Genomic DNA, 11,332 nt, shown 5'->3' with positions numbered 1-11,332 from the left:
GACTGAGCTCCACTGCTTTCTCTTCACTCCCTCTCCCCAGGTGTGCTTTTGTTTGTGTCTAATTATGGTTTCTGTGACCTCCCTCTCATCACATTCTGCCTTTGATGTTGGCACTGTCACAGAGATTATTTTTGTGCTCTTTTCTGCAACTACTTTACCATTGATTCACATTGTCCTTTTTTTTCTGCGTCTTTCTTTTAAATGCGTAAACTGCTTTACCTCAATTCCTTTCTGTTCAGTCGTGTGTTCTTCCAGGAGGCAGCCAGCTCATGAGGACAAGCAAGAGGGGATTTAAATGCGTCTGAATATCAGAGAATTTGCTTTTCAGAACATCCAATGAAGTAAATGTAAAATAAAAATTACGTTGCAGTGAAAGTGTGCCTCTTGGAAAGGATTTGTTGAGGGAAGAACTCACCCCTGGGATGCAGCCTTGTGCTTTCCCACCGTACGGGTTCATTTGTTTTGGCACTGGCGCTCTGTAAGGGCTGGTCTACATGCCTCTGCATTCAGCCACTGCTGATCTGCAGTAGTATTTTTGTTCAAAGAGCTACTGGAATGAGTCCTAAAAAAACTTTGCAGAGATGCCTTCATTAGTCCTGCTGAAAAGGGTACTAAAAAAAAAGTTGTGGTAGATGCTTTTCCCCAGAAGCAGTTTGTGGTGTCTGGTGGGCCCATGGCCCATGTCTGGATGCTGCAGCTCTGTGGTCTTATTTCAGAGACAGAACAGCCCTTCCATGATTTGTTGCTCAGGAACTGGTTTCAGAGTTATCAGCCTTTGTGAACAGCAAACAACAAGGGAAACAAACAAAAAAAACCAAAACGAGATGCTTAAAGAAAGAAGGCAGTTTCTCTACAGATGGAGCTTGCCCTGGTATTTCAGACATAGTGCTTTCCAAGAGCAGTAAAACTCCAAACAGGTAGTAAATTCCTATAGATGTTTTTTAGCAACTATATGTGTAAAGTTTTCACACACACACAGAATCACTAGGTTGGAAAAGACCCACTGGATTATTGAGTTCAATCATTCCTATCTACTAGTTTTAATCTACTCTTCCAGCATGGCCTTTCTGGGAGAGGAACATAACAGATGGAAGATGCAAAAAGGTAACAGAAGATGGTGAAGAGCAGAAAAAATTCAGCTCAAATTAGCCCTTGATCAGGCTTATCAAGATAGATCAATGGATTTCTAAAGATCAGTGCTCCACCATTATTCATCTAGAAGGCACCCCAGATGCTGTTCTGTAGTTATATAGGAGGAAGTGTTTTACCTCTCAAATCCCTAACATCTCTCAATTAGAAGCATCCTTTAATGATCAGTCTGTGCAGGAAAGAGCAAGTCCTAACCCTGATTAATTTGACAGGCTCTTAAATTGACAGATACAGCTGGAAATGTCAGAAGAGAGGACTGATGTAGGTGGCAGGGGAGGCATTAATGTCATCTCTTTGGAGCAGAGATCCCAACAGGATGGAAAACACATGGTGACCTGTAAGGTCTGAACGCAAGCACCCTTTTGGATACTTGGTGGCCCCAGAAAAGGAGGAATGACCACCAAGGACTGGAAGGAATAACCCCACCAGCACATTGTACTGATACCAGGCATGGGGCTGGAGCCCACAGCTCACTGCAGAGCGGGTACCACTGCAGGGCAGGGTTTTCCCCTCAACCTCCATAGGCAGGAATGTTTCCTTGTCTCCTCTCCCGATGGTGAGCACCTTGAGCCTGGGCAGGAAGGTCCCGGCCGATGCCTCCATCACCTTCCTGACTCTGTAAGCAGCACAACAAGCCAGTGTTGCAGCAAGAGAGCCCTTGCAGCAAGGGAGTTGTTGCAGGAGGGGTGGTGCCACTTGCATCCCAAACCAGGTTCCCAAACCCAGGGAATGGCAGCATCAGCATCTCGCCATCAAAAAAGCATCATCTCTCTCTGCAGAGGGAGCACAGCAGCTTGCACAGTGGAAAGAAAACCTCCCTCAAGCCAGAGCAGGGTTACGGAAAGCAGGTTATGAAAGATAGTATCAGATAGCTGCTCAGCTTCACATTCAAAACAACGTTGTGGTCAAATCCATTTTCCTTCAGACAGCCGAGCAATTGGGCAGCTGTTGGGGAGGCTGCTGAGTGCCTGGCTGGGCATCACCTGCAGCCACAAAGGCAAGTGGGACTGTGCCCTCCTGCATCTGCAGCATCCATGGCTAGTGACACTCCTGCATTCAGCTGCAGGTTAAAAAAGAATGGCAAGTGTCTCAGCTGAAAACCTTTTACAAATATCATACTGATAAGCAAATAGGAGAACGTGGCAAAACAATACATGACAGCCAGCTTGCTCCTCTTTGAAAAACTCAGATGTTTTCTTGTCACAAAGCTGCTCCTTCTTTCCTTTTAACATAAACATCATAATGAAAATAAAATGGTTTTCTAAGACAAAATCCTCCGTGTTGATGTTTAAATAAAATTAACGTTTCATAAAGCAAATTAGAAAGAGAAAGGAAGTTCTTTGACAAATGCAGTGAGCAAAGAAATGGGTGTTTTATTTTCTGAACAAATTAATTTCACTTTTCTTGGATGTCAACCCAGATGCAAAGCAGGGGTAATGAGAAGGGAAATGAATAAGAAAGTGAGCAAGTGTCCTCCCTTTGGGTGTGTGAGCCAAGAGGCAGGGGATATTTTTGTGATGTGTTGTTAATTATTTGAGCTCCTCAAATCTTGTGCCTTCACACAGCTTCAAAATAGGCATGTAAAAATCCTGTGCTTTGCCATACAGTTAGACTGTGTAAATCATTAACCCCAAACAAACTCCAGTAATCATAGAATACCCAGGTTGGAAGAGACCCACTGGATCATTAAGTCCAACCATTCCTATCAAACACTAAACCATGCCCCTTAGCACCTCGTCCACCCATGCCTTAAACACATGTGTTGTCACTCCAGTTGATGGTCTTACTGATTTTAGTGGGACTATTAGGATGGTCAACACTTGTCAGTGTCAATTTTAGCTTCAGTACAGGAACTGTGGATGTTAAAGTTAAAAACAAATTATTGCCCATATCTCCAGCCAAGCGATGATCTGATTGACAGTATTTAATTTTTTTAAACTTCAGATGTTACTGTTCTTTTTCAACACGCGGGAAGCCTTAAGGAATTTAGCTGGACAAAAATGCAAATTTTTTCTGCACCAATGTAAGCATGTAGAGAAACGGCAACAGATTTCCAAGGACTGATAGAATAGATAGTCTGCTTTTCATAAGACATCACTGTAATTCACAGATAGCTCACACTTTTTCTGGATACAGGTACCAAAATGTGGAGATCGATCTTGCATTCAGAGATGAAAATTATCCTAAGTGCAACATTGAAAGTGAAAATGTTCCACTGTGGCTTATTTCTTCCAAGCACATTTCCATCACATAGGACATTCAGTCTGGACCACTCTCCTTAGAGAGCGATGGGAACATTTAAGTGGAAAAGCTGTGTTTCCAGTTTGATTTTTTTAAATATAAAACATGATTTAGTAGTAGACAGGTATGGTTGGAGTTGATGATCTCTAAGGTCTTTTTCAACCTAATGATTCTATGATTCCCTTTTTTTTTTTTTTGAAAATGTGAAATTTATGTCATCTCTCAAAAAACCGCAAATCTTAATTTTAATGGTCTCCATGAAACAGAACAGAACTGCTCTGTTTGGGAAAAGTGAGGAGACAAAATTAAATTTGAATTATTGTCCTCTCCTACTGGGGATTTTTTTTCTTTTAAATCAGAAAAGGGACTATATCATAGCTCTTGTGCAGCAGTAAGATATCTCCTGTTGGGATAAATGAGAATTACATTTTTTTTGCATCAGTTCCTGAGTTTCCCAATGAGTTCCATTGCTTTCCCCAGCAAAGACTTGTTTTTAGCCATTACTGTTGCAGACCTTGGAGTTGGGAATTTGCAGATTAAGGCATTATTTTGGCTACAACTTAAAGACCTTGTAGAAAAGTTGAAAAAACTCCAAGGTGCCGCCAGTGGTTTTGCTGGGGACAAGATTAATGCTTGCTGTATTTGCTGTATCCTTTTAACTGCCGCTTTCCTTCTCCTTCCAGTAAATAAATCTGCCTATTCATTAAACACACTGACTGGTAGAAACCAAATTTAAGAAATACATTAACAATAACGCCCTGTTCTTAAAATAGCAAGGCAATAGTAAAGAAAGCCCTTGGGTTCTGGCTTTCCACTGGCCGCTACTCACTCGGGTGCAGCTGCTTTGAACTCCCATGATGAAGAAATACAGGCTAGAGCACAAAAGAAAAAAAATAGTGGAAGAAGGACTTGTTTGTTGGAGTGTTTCAGCTAAATGGGCATCATGTTGTGTTGATGTAACAAAAGTAGAAGGCTCGCACCTGGAAAGTTTATGGTCTGAATTGACAAGAGAGATGTAGCAGGAGAAGAGATGAAGCAAGTGAGTTAGCAGATGATCCGAGCCTTGGATGGGAACTTGGTTACCTCTCAAGATATGCCTTTTTTCCCCTGTTTTTCTGTGTCTTAGTGGGTACTGTTTAATAGAGCAGGTGTGGAGCAGTCAGCAGTGCAGCCAAGCTTTGGTGGGTATGCCACCACAGTGGACTTAACTTGAGAAAAAGGTTTTCTTTTGTAAAGTACAGTTTGTTGCTTGGAAACAAGCAGGAAAAGGTAGCAGGCAATTTTGCAAATGGGTATCTGCTCAGCAGCAGATGACCTGCTCCAGCATGATGTTTGCAAGTGCTAGAGGTTGGGGACAGGCTGCTCTGGGGTGGCTTTGTCCTGCACAGAAAGAGGATGCGCCTGCAGCAGCCTTGCTGTTGCCTGTGGAAACAATGTTAGGTAGTAGCCATACATACTTTTTGGTGCTCAGTTTCTAACAAGCAAGAGAAGTAAATTCTGTTAAGCTTTTGAAACTTTCCTGCCCTCCCTGCACAGGGAGTGGGTGGCTCGGGGCTGGCAGGGCATCACATTGCTAGGCTTTTCTCTGCCTTTCCCAAACCTACTTTTAGCCCAGCTGGTGTGGTGATAACAGATGTTTTGCATTGAATTTTGACACATACTTCAGATTATAGGATCTTTGCTTTGCACCATCCTCCAAAGGACATTTCCTCAATCTCACTGCACATCAGTGGCTGCTGCCATGGCCAAGACACTCCTCCATCTACCCTCCTTTTTGGGATGCAGCAAGCTCTCAGCAATCAGTGACAGCCTCCATTTACCTTCTTTTTTCTCTTTTGGCTGGGTGCTCTATTAACATTCAGCAAAGCGTAGGAAAAAAAAAAAAATCCTTAAGCCCACAAGGAATCTGGGATGCCTCATCCCAATCCTTCCCCAATATTTAAACTGCAGTTTGAAACTTAGACCATGACCTCCTCTTGCATTGCTAGAGGACTCATTTGTCAGCCTGAAGGCCCATATCTGCCCCAAGTGCCTGGGCTGGGTGTGTGGGGAGCCCAGGGGACCCAATCTGCCTGGGGAGCCGGTTATCGCCTTTTTTGGAAGAGCCAGGACTGGCTCGGTGCGGCGCCGCAGGCTTTGCAGGGCACTGTGAAGGCAAGGCAGGGCTCTTCTGTCCCACATTCCTTGCTAATTTTAACCATCTCCCTTGAGCAGCGGAGGCCCAGAGTATGGTCTTGATTTATTAGTCTTTCCCTTCCGAAAACTTTTGTTCAAGTGTCTTGGGACACAAGTAAAACAAGAATGGGTTTTGCAGCCTGGATCCTTAGAGATACTTAGCTACCACACAGAGTATTGTGTGGTTTATTTCAGCATCAGCAGTTTTTTCCCCCTGAAAGATGTCCCAGCTCTAACATATCGGGGGAGTGGGGATCGCTGGCAGAGCCACGTGAGAAAGATGTGGTGGCATCTCTGGGCATGAGCCTGGCCGTGGCTGATGCTTTTCCACTGACATCAACGCCCCAGCCATGGCTAAGCATCATGCTCACCCTGGGTTTCCACGTTCAGTTGTGGTGCCAGCCACCTTTCCACCAAGCCATCCCTCCACGGAACTTTCTCACTTCACTGCCAAGACAGTTAGGAACAAACCACCAGGATCCACCCAGGCAGAAGACCATGCTCACCCCAAGAGCTGCGTCTCTGTTCCGGGGAAAAGAAGGGAATTGCTCACAGCGTGGCTGAGCTGACCTTCTTCAAGGTGTCTCTGACCAGTGACTGGAAAGGGAAAAGCAGGGAAGCAGAGTTAAAATTCCCAACAGTGCAATGGAGAATGATCAGAAACTACAGCCTATGAGTAAAATGGAAAGATGGCTTACTGAGCCTGTAGAAGAGCCAAACACAGGAGACACAACTGTCCTCAAGCAGTTAAACACATGTCACAAAGGGACCTGGGACAATCTACTCCCTGTAGCAAACAGAACAAGCAACAGAGCGCTTAATCAAGGCAAGAAAAGTTTGGTGTAGGCACAAGGAAATTTGTTAGTGGTCAGTTCAGCTGAGTGCTGGAACCAACTTTGCAGAGACTCGGTAGCATCCTCATCATTGGAGCTTCCCAAGTGCAAGTTCAACAAACATGTGCCGGAGAAAATAGGTATAGTGAGTGAGTCCTGCCGTGGGGAAGAAGTAGAGGCAGGAGGACCTCCTGGCTATGCTGTCATCTTGCCTGTCACAGTCATTGATTAACCACACAGCAGCAGCCAGAGCCCTCAAGGGTACCACCTGCCCCGCAGGGTTATCTGACCACACACAGAGATGCAGTTCCTGAAGAGCAAAAATCCCAACCATCTTGCTGGCTAGTGTAGCTCTTTCTCTATAGCTCACTGGGAAAATTGGAGTCTATCCATCTCAAATTGCGTCATTAATCAAATCAGCAAAAAAGTCACAAACTGTAGTATTTGTGCAGAAAACATCCCAAAGAGAAGCATTAAACTTTTTCTTCCAAGAATTTTCTCTCATTTATTTCACATTTATGTTCTGTATGCATATGGGCTTTACACCTACACATAAACTGATACAGTGCTCCTGGAGAGCAGAGATGAAAGCTCTGATTATGCTTTTTCTTGTCCTGCCATTGTCATTAATACAGAGGGAAAAGACAGCCAGTGCTTCTTCTCAGCCACTCTGGCTCACGAGGAGCACACCTAAGACTCCTTGACATTTGATGTCAGTGAACACATAGTTCAGTGCTGGGGGCACAGCAATAACCACCAAAAAAATTGATGTGAACCTAGGACTGTAGCTTGGAAATGAAACAACTCTTATAGAAATAATGATTTCTCTAAGGTGTATTGTGCTTATGGCTGGAGAATTAAGCAATGCTTTATGGTTTAAGGGGTTTTTTTGTTTGTTTATTTTAGATTTTCCTATCCAGCTGCCTAAACATTTCTGACTCAGCCTTCAAAACAAGTTGACTCTGCTACAATCAACCAATTTAAATAAATACTGGTTGAACATGAGGTATGAGCTAGTGAGGAAAGTGGGACTGGACAACCTCCTGCTGTCTATTTGCTGCTGAGGGGGAGCACCCAGTCCCGCTCTGGAGCACAGCCCTCAGCTGCACTGCCCAGGAAAGGAGATGGGTGCTAACAGACAGTGAGCATCACTAAAAATAGCGCATTGTCCACAGCAGCCACTTCTGTCATTTTCTTGCTGACAAGTGACTTAATTTTTGCTGGTCGTTGACAAGGTGTTTCCAGTTTCACTGCTGGGATTGCCGGGGAGCCGCACTGTGCTTTGTTGTGTGCTCCTGCATGGCTGTTCTGAAATTGTCCTTGGCTTAGGTTCCTTTTCACAGAATCATAGAATAAGCAGGTTGGAATTGTAATTCCCACCTTTTTTGACATCACATCTGAGTGGTGTTGTCTTTACTGTTGCTCGTCATGCCTTCCCCACTCAGCCCATCAGGATTTATTTGCCATCAGGATTCCGAATCCTGGCTGCTGCTGGCATACAACTTCAGTCCCCATCATGTGTTTATTTCAATATTTAAGGACAAGCATATTTTCTCTTGTGCTGCTCTTCATGCTCCAATACAATCCCTTGAAAGCACCTGCAGGACATCTCTTTCCAACCATTGCAGACTCTGAGCTGGGCAATACTGCTGCAGAGCAGCACAGTGTTCAGAGGAAGGACAGTGACAGCCAAAGCATCACAAAACGTTTATCAGCTCCGGAGTTTTTTCTCTTTTCTGGTTACCTTTGAGCAGAGGGACTTTGCCTGGATTTCAGGTGTCCTATCTGGAAGTGATCAGGCAGCATCCTGGCTCTGGGAAGCTGCTGGGAAAAGTTTATTTTCATCCTTTGGTACACTGCTGCGGCTTCTCCAGGTATTTTACTCCCTGATTTCACAGCTGGCTCACTGCTTCCTGAGCCCTTTTGGTCCCTCAAATGGAGATTTTAATAAATATTCCAGTGCATTTCTCTGCTTTTTGTATTTCTGTTGAGCTGTTCCCTCGTCTCACACAATGGGCTCCAATCGTCACCAACACGATGTTGCTGCTTGCATTAAAGTTGGAAAACCAGCAGAATAAAGTTTGTTCCTGTGCTTATTTCACTTTAGGAAGGATTAACCTCTTTTTTAAAAGAGGCTGGGGTTTATGGTTGGGTTTTTTTTTACTTGTTTCATTTTCCACCATGTCTTCTGTAAAAGAACATCTTTATTCTACCTGCTTTTTTCCAGTTATCTCCATTAGGCTGCATGATTGTGGTTAATAACCATTTCCATTGACTTAATGAACATCGTGGACTCCCAGGCAACAAGCTCCTGTCACCACTCAATGAAAAGTGTAATTTAATTCTTACGGTACCCTCAAGTCCGGCTCAACTTCGTACATTTCTCCCCACTACATTTTAATACTTTCCTGAAGTAGTTTCAGATTTCTTAAGGAATTTCCATTATCTTTAAAGAGGAATAAGGTTTGTGGAAGATACTGGCTGAGATTTCCCCAGGACCACAGCCCACACGACAGAGATGCAGCCCCTTACAGCTCCCGTATCAGTTTACTAGAACCCAGAACAACCCCAAACAGTCTGCAAACAGACTATTCCACAAATCACCATACCATATGTCTCTTCACATAATTTGCTTTTATCTCATGCTCTGAATCTCCTCAAAACAGTAAAGAGCTGTATCTGGGTAACAGTGGCAGACGGGGAAACCGGATTTAAGGAGACAAGAAGTTTAGCCTGATGTTCTTCACATCAGCCCATTAAACTGCTTTTACAGATCTCAGAAGCAATAGCATTTGGTGCTATAAACTTAAATTCCTAATCTTTCCCGATTTGCTACAGCCTTAACACTTTAATCCACCTTGTTTTCTCCCCTAGATACTTCTTTCCTGATCCCATTGTCGCCTGATTAAACATAGTTCAAAATAATCAAACATCCAGGGAAGAAGGAATAAGAACATCCTAACGAGAGGCAATTTCAGAAGATGAGATTACATTTAAAAAGACTTCACACCTTTTGCAGAAGTAACAGTCCCACAAGTTAGAGAAATGGAGAATAGATTTTCTTTTCTCAGCATAAATTGGTGTTGTTTTTCCACAGCATGGATCGTCATTTTCTGTTATTAAGATGGAGCAAGGCATCTGTGAGAAATACTACAATATTATAACCAGGCTTTCACTTTTATGACTTAAATATTTTTGTCAATGTAGCTAACTTAGCTCAAGCATTTTAAAATACCATTTCAAATAATTAAATGGCAAAAATACTTTTTTCCTTCATAACTAACATTTAGGTCTATTGAAGATCCTAGGAGGAGTAGGTGTGGGTGACCAGCAGAAATGACTGGTTTGGTTGCGAGGGAGCAGCCAGCTCATCATGGCAGACAGATTTAGGTGGAGATACCACCAGGCAAGAGGCTGTGATGACCACATGGTCCTGGCTGCAGCAAAGTGCCAGGGTAGGGCTGGGCAAGGGTAAGATGCTGCAGGCTGGTTTTAGATTTCTCATTTAGCTCATCGGTTTGACCCACCTAATGTACTTCGTTCATCTTCCAGCCTGTCACCACTGCCACTATTTGAAGGCTACAAGCATAAAACCTTTAAAACTTACATGTGACAGTTTATGGGTGTTCACCACAGACCTAACACTTAGCCACACTGAATAAATAGAATGGAAAAGACCTCACTACCCCAAAGAGCTTGTAGCACAAGTAGGATGGGAATTGGGACACCCATGCTATCTATTTTTCAGTTTACTAGGCTGCACCCTTGTTGCATGCACCTTGCAAGATTTGTTCATGCCTTCTCCACAGTCTTTCCTTTATTCCTTCAATATTTCAGATTTAGGTTTGTAGTTTGAGTGCCCTTCATGCAAGTCAAGCTTTCCACTCTCATGTGCCAAACTAGGAGTCTTGACCATGGAACAACACCATGCTTAGTGATCCCCGAGGAGCTGTTTCTCCACACAGCAACCAGGTGAGAGCTGCAGAGCAGCTGTGATACCTGGGCAGAAATGGAGCTTGGCCAGGGGATGCCACAGCTGAACCCAAATTCTCAACTGCTCTCAGCTGTCTCAACTGCTGCTCTCACTAAGATCATCCTGCAATTTGTCTAATTGTTTGAATGTTATTGTTTGCTGTTCAAATCATTGTAGTCCCTTGGTGCATGATTACATCACTGTGTCCCCCCAGAAACTGGCAATTAAGCACCACACACATTGCCAAGCACTTGTTTTCTCCTCTCCATATAGAAAAATCAATTAGGGGTTCTTGTTGTGCAGTAAATGTCGTGTGCTAACATTACAAAATCAAAAACATCTGTAACTATGGAAACCCTCAAGGCAAGACTCATCTCAAGAATAAATTATGACAAAAAGCTTTTTATGGTTGTTTTTAAACAATAAATATAAATTTAAACAGCTTGATTTCTTAGATGCAAGTTAATTATATTTTTTATCTTTTAGTACTGAAGGTTCTCAAAGCATGTTTACCAATATTGACACAGAGGAAAATGGTATTTTAGCAATGTTTACATCCAGAGAATTACTATCATTATTCATATCACTTAAAAATCCTCTGTTAAGACAATCTCCACTGTATTTCAATGGGGGATTTTACTTTTCAGATGACTAACAGCCCACCCCTATAGTTATAACAGTGTGGTTTATGCTTTTTGCTAGATTTTAAATTTATGGGGAAAAAACCCTATCAAGAATACAAAAGAAAAACTCATTGAAAACTTTCTTCAAATCACTGGGATGCTGTCAGAAACAAGCACAAGGTCTCTTGTCAGCTACAGTTTTGGGGAGAAATCTAGAACTTGTTCTTCCACTCCATTTGCTTCCTGTTCACAGGCAAAAGGAGATGCCACAGGCAAGGGCAGGTGGATTTCAGACCAGAGGGTACCCAGATCTGGGGGCAGAGGGATGCAGCTTCCTT

The sequence above is a fragment of the Phaenicophaeus curvirostris genome, chromosome 9 (genome assembly GCF_032191515.1).
Source record: "Phaenicophaeus curvirostris isolate KB17595 chromosome 9, BPBGC_Pcur_1.0, whole genome shotgun sequence".
NCBI classification, from domain to species: domain Eukaryota; kingdom Metazoa; phylum Chordata; class Aves; order Cuculiformes; family Cuculidae; genus Phaenicophaeus; species Phaenicophaeus curvirostris.
Note: the sequence above shows the minus strand (reverse complement) of the source record.